Here is a 6,000-nt window from a genome sequence, read left to right on the forward strand (position 1 = left end):
GGTCTTCCAAAAGTAACTTAGGAACTTGACGCCACGGTCCAAGATAATAGTCTTTGGCACTCCATGTAGGCGCAAGATTTCCCTACAAAAGAGATTTGCAACAAGTGAAGCATCGTCTATGTTGTTGCATGGAATAAAGTTTGCCATCTTAGAGAAATGGTCCACAACAACAAACATAGTCCTTTCCATTTTGAGTTCTAGGCAAACCAAGCACAAAGTCCATACTAATATCTTCCCATGGGTGATACAGAATAGGAAGTGGCATATAGAACCATGTGATTGAGCTTTAGACTTAGCTTTGCGATATGTAGAGCATCGCTTGGTGAAGCGTGAGACGTTGCGGAACATCTTGGGCCAAAAGTTATTCTTTGATAGTGTAGCAAATTTCTTGTCGCATCCAAAGTGTCCCATAAGTCCTCCATGAGATTCTTGCAAAAGTAACAAACAAAGAGAAGACTCGGGGATACATAGTTTGTTAGCTCTCATAAGATAACCATCTTTGATGTAATAGCGTTCCCAAGATGTATGTGTCAAAAATTTGGCATAGGGAATATCAAAAGTAGGATCATGCACATACAAGTCTTTTATGTGCTCAAAGCCAATGACACTCAATTCTACTTTAGTAACAAGCATGCATTTGCGGGAAAGAGCATCCGCCACAACATTCTCTTTGCCTTTGATGTACTTGATGAAGTAAGGAAATGACTCAATGAATTCACTCCACTTAGCATGACTCTTATTCAACTAAGGTTGACCCTTAAGGTACTTAAGCGTTTCATGGTCGGTATGAATGAAAAATTCGTGGGGGTGAAGATAATGTTCCCACTCACGCAAAACTCGCCCTAAAGCATATAGCTCTTTGTCATAGATGGGATAATTGAGTTGCGCTCCGGAAAGTTTTTCGCTAAAGTAAGCAATAGGGTGCTTCTCTTGCATTAACACACCCCCTATGCCATGACTGCTAGCATCACAATGGACTTCAAAAGTTTTGTCAAAATTGGGTAACTCAAGCACGGGAGCATGTGTAAGGAAAATTTTAAGCTCATTGAATGCAATATCTTGGGATGGTCCCCAAACAAAAGGTGCATTCTTATTACTCAAGGCATGCAAAGGAGATGCAATGGTGCTATAAAGTCCTTAATGAATCTATGATAGAAACCGGCTAAGCCAAGGAAACTTCGCACTTGTTGCAAGTTGGTTGGTTATGGCCAAGTTTAAATAGCATTTTATCTTAGATTCATCTACATGAACACCTAGGCAACGAAACCCAAAAAAACGAGCTTGTCCACACCGAATTTGCATTTCTCCATATTAGCATAAAGGCACTCTTTTTAAAGAGTTTGCAAAACGGTTCTAAGATGGGTGACATGATCTTTGAGAGATTTGCTAAAGACAAGAATATCGTCAAAATAGACCACAACAAATACACCAATGTAGGGGCGAAGAACAAAATGCATGACGCGATGAACGTACCGGGTGCTTCAGATAAGCCCATTGGCATAACAAGCCATTCATATAAGCCAAATTTGGTCTTAAATGCGGCTTTCCATTCATCACCTTCTTGTATGCGGATTTGGTAATATCCACTTTTAAGATCAATTTTAGAGAAAATAGTGGCTCCACTAAGCTCATCTAGCATATCATCAAGGCGTGGAATAGGATATCTATAATGAACGGTGATAGCATTGATGGGTCTACAATCGGAACACATGCGAAAACTACCGTCTTTCTTAGGCACTAGTATGACCGGTATGGCACAAGGACTTAAACTTTCACGCACATTCCCATTGCCAATGAGTTGTTGTACTTGCCTTTGTATTTCCTTGGTTTCTTCAGGGTTGACGCGTTAGGGTGCCTTGTTAGGAAGCGGTGAGCCAGGGATGAGGTCGATTCGGTGTTCGATGCCTCATAGTGGAGGTAGTCCCGAAGGTAGTTCATCTTGGAAGACGTCCTTGAATTCCTGCAAGATGTTAGACAACACTAAAGGTAGAGGGTGAGAGGTGTTAGTTGTTGTTGCCTCGTCGTTGCACAATAGGCCATAGTGCATAACACTTGATGGGTTCTCACACACTTTTCTCATCCCACTTTTGGTAGCGAATATCACTAAGTTTTTCTTGTCGCTCATCATGGAGGCACTCATTTTGGGCTTGTGGATCTCACTCCCTTTTGGATGGCTCACCCTCTCACTATTCTCTCCATGATGGGTGGTTGCTTGCTTGTCGGCGATCACTTGGTTTGGTGACATAGGTCGTAGCACGTACTCCTTTCCCTTCATCTTGAAGCTATAGTGATTGATTCTCCCATTGTGGATGACGCCGCGGTCAAATTGCCAAGGTCGTCCAAGTAGGTATGGCAAACGGACATGGGAACCATTTCACATTCCAAAGTGTCTTCATATGCTCCGATCTTGAAGGATACTTGAGCCATGTGCTCCACTTGAATGGTGCCGGAGTCGCTAAGCCATTGGACCTTGTAGGGCGGAGATGCTTCATCTTGACCAATTGTAGCTTGGAACATAGCTCTTCACTTGCCAAGTTGTGGCAACTTCCTCCGTCGATGATAACCTTCATGGAACGACCATTGATGCCCGCTTTGGTGTGGAAGAGGTGGCAACGTTGGTCTTCCTCTTGTTGGTGTTGGAGCATCAAGACCTTGGAGACAACGAGAGCGGGGCTCGAATCATTGTCACAAAAGACTTGATCATCTTCATCTTCATTCACTTGCTGGTGCATGTCCACATGCTCAAGGGCTTCCATTTCCTCTTTAGTCATGGAGTCATAGGTGCCGTCGTTGTTGAGGATTATGGTACACTTATTGGTACACTCGAAGGACTTGTGGCCTCGGCCGTCACATGTGAAGCATTTGAAGGAGCTCATCTTGATGGTCTCATCGATTGGAGTAGATGATGAAGCTCTCGGCTTGAAGTTGCTTGTAGGAGGTGGATGACTTGAAGATGTCAAAATTTTCTTGGAACTTGACTTGTGGCCATTGCTTGGTGAAGCTTTTGTCGTAGAAGAAGGCGTCGAAGTCGTTGAAGCTTGGTTGTAGGAAGAGGCATAGGACTTGGAAGAGAACTTGGCATACATGAAGTCATCTTGCACTTGTTGCCCCGCCTTGGTAGCTTGGTGCACTATCTCGATGAGGTTGGAGTAAGTTTGGAAGTTGGCGATCTTCTTGATAGGATGATTGAGTCCATTCAAGAAACCTGCCATAGTTTGCTCATCATCTTCCGTGACATTGGCTCATATCATGGCGATCTCCATTTCCTTGTGGTACTCTTCAATGCTATTTGTTCCTTGCTTGAGTAGTTGTAATTTCTTGAAGAGGTCGCGGTTATAGTAGGTTGGTACAAAGCATGCTCTCATGGCATCCTTCATTTGAGTCCATGTTGTGATGGGTGGTTCACCTCTTACCTCTCGGTGCTCAATGACTTGTTCCCACCAAATAAGGACATAGTCTTGGAACTCAAGGGATGCCATGGCGATCTTCTTATCTTCTTCATAGTCATGCAAGCGAAAGATCTTGTCAATCTTCAATGCGCATGAAAGGTACTCTTTGGGATCATTGCTTCCGAAGAACTTGAGCATGGTGAACTTGAGCTTGCCGTAGCATTGCTCTTAATTGTGTTGGGGTCGATGGTGATGGCGTTCTTGTCATGGAGGAGGGTCTTGGGCCACTAGCTCCTCGTGCTCCGCTTGATTAGCGTGATGTTGAGGTCGTGGAAGGTTAGCATGATTCCTCATTTCTTGGCGCTCCTCAATACGGGCGGCTTCTTCTTGTAGCACTTGGTGGAGGGCCTCTTCTTGAAGTCGTGCTTGGCGGTTGTGCTCGTTGACGACCAGTGTAGCTTCGTGAAGAGCACGTTGTGCTTCAAGGTTTTGTTCCTCAGGATGTTGTTGCTCTTGTCGAGGTGCATTGCCATCTTGGTGTTGTTGTCGAATGGCATCACCATCTTGTTGTTCTTATCGATCTTAGTGTATTGGATCTTGATCTTGGACCATAGGATCATTATCTTGTTGACATTGTCATTCACGTGCCCGGAGACGGTCTTGTAAACCATTGCCATGGAATGGGTTGTGCGGAGCTTGATGATCTTCATGGTAGTGGCAACGGTATGAACGAGCTCAAGGATGACTTGCATCCGAAGAAGATTGCGAATAATGTCGACTTGAGTGGCCCCGTCATGAATAGGATGATGTCCTAGAGGAGCGATTGACCATCATGGCTCATATGTCTTCCTTGAGAGAGGCCATTGATGTGTCAAAGTAGTCTCTTGTACGTTGCTCGGATTGTCGCAAGTCGGTAGCGAGTAGGTCGATGCGGTCGCCTAATGCTTCATTCTCTTGATGCAAAGCTCTTTGTGCGCTGAAGAGGTGGTTCTTGGTGACGTAGATGTTTGGGTCCTCATCTTGCTCGATGAAGAGTGGATTCGAAGAAGTAGTTAGCCTATCCATCATCTCAAGCAAATGTAAGTGAAAGAATGAAAAGAACTAGACCAAATGTACCTTACCCGATGTTGAAAATGGATCAATGATCACTCAATAGTGTAACAAGGGAGTAGCACAATTGGTACTGAATCTCGTCGATTTATCACACCTACACAAATTTGCAAATGCAACAAGTAGACAAATAGCAAGTAGATGTAACCGGAAACACACAGACATGAAAACATAAATGGGGTCATGCAACCAAAAATGAGCTCAAAATGTGGAATCCATGGAAAATGCTCTTGTTGCACAACACTGGAGAGATGCTAGCATGATTGCTCAATAGGCGGATACGAGACTTTTGCACAACCTACAAAGCAAAAATGCTACGACTTCTATCCCAAGTATGCTCTATGTATGATGTTCCGGTGATATGATCCAAGATGATCGAGTATGACAATCTTAAAGTAGTATGATGCTATGGTTCTTGCTTAAAAGCTCTTTGCTTATCTTTCTCTTTTGCTTAAAAGCTTGTTTGACTCTTTCTCTTTTGAGCTCTTTCTCATGCAAGACTTGAAGAACCAAGGTAGATATTGTGTATATGCGGTGACAACCTTGTGACACAAGAGATAATACCAAGATATGTATACCAAGAAGATATGATATATGCAATGATCACTAATGTGCACAAGTAACATTGCCGACAATACTCAAAGGCTAGTCTCGATAGGTAAGTGATGCGAAAATGGGCTATGGGGTTATCAATGCAATGGCAAGGAGTACACAAAGTGTCGTCGAGGTTACGGTCCTTGCTTACGGTGGATGGTGTCAAAATGATGAAGAGGTCGAGGTCGATGATGAAGATGAGCGGTGGTGACGTCGATGTCGAACCATCCTTAAGTAGCCAAAACATGATAGGAGACGAAAACCGTAACTCAAATTCGCAAAGACCAAAAGTGGCTAAATTGTCGGAGTTGGTAGAGGGTAAGCGATGGTGGTTGCGGAAAGCGATGGTGGTATGCTGCAATGCAATGTGGGGTTATGGGAGTGGTGGTGCGGAAGGTGAAGTGGGCAGCTGGAAATTTTCGAGCGAAATTCAGTTCTGTCAGGAAATGTCGGACATCCGGTGACTGTCGGACGTCCGGTGCTTGGGCTATTTCGGGCACGGGATGAACTTCTAGGGTTCGCGGTGGACATGCAAAATTTGGTCAAAATTTGACGGATTTGTGGATGGAAAAGGGGGAAATGATGGGGAAAAGCTAGATCTACCTGCAATACATCAAATCCACGAATCAAATCCAGCATAACTTCATCACACCAACAAATCACAAAAAAAGTTGGGGCTATTTCTATGGGAATTTCTAAATTTGGGACGAAATCAACAAAATTAGGCTAGAAAACATAGGGGGAAGGCTCCAAATACGTGATCAACCTTGGCTCATGATACCAAGATGATGTAGGGTGGAAACCCTCGGGCCGATCTTTCATGATTTGGAGGGGATCCCGCGAAGAACACGAGGAACACAAGGGGAAACACGAGGGAGATCATGAGAGGAACACTCAAATCCACGAG

This window comes from Triticum dicoccoides, chromosome 7B (assembly GCF_002162155.2).
Source record: "Triticum dicoccoides isolate Atlit2015 ecotype Zavitan chromosome 7B, WEW_v2.0, whole genome shotgun sequence".
In the NCBI taxonomy this organism is placed as follows: Eukaryota; Viridiplantae; Streptophyta; class Magnoliopsida; order Poales; family Poaceae; genus Triticum; species Triticum dicoccoides.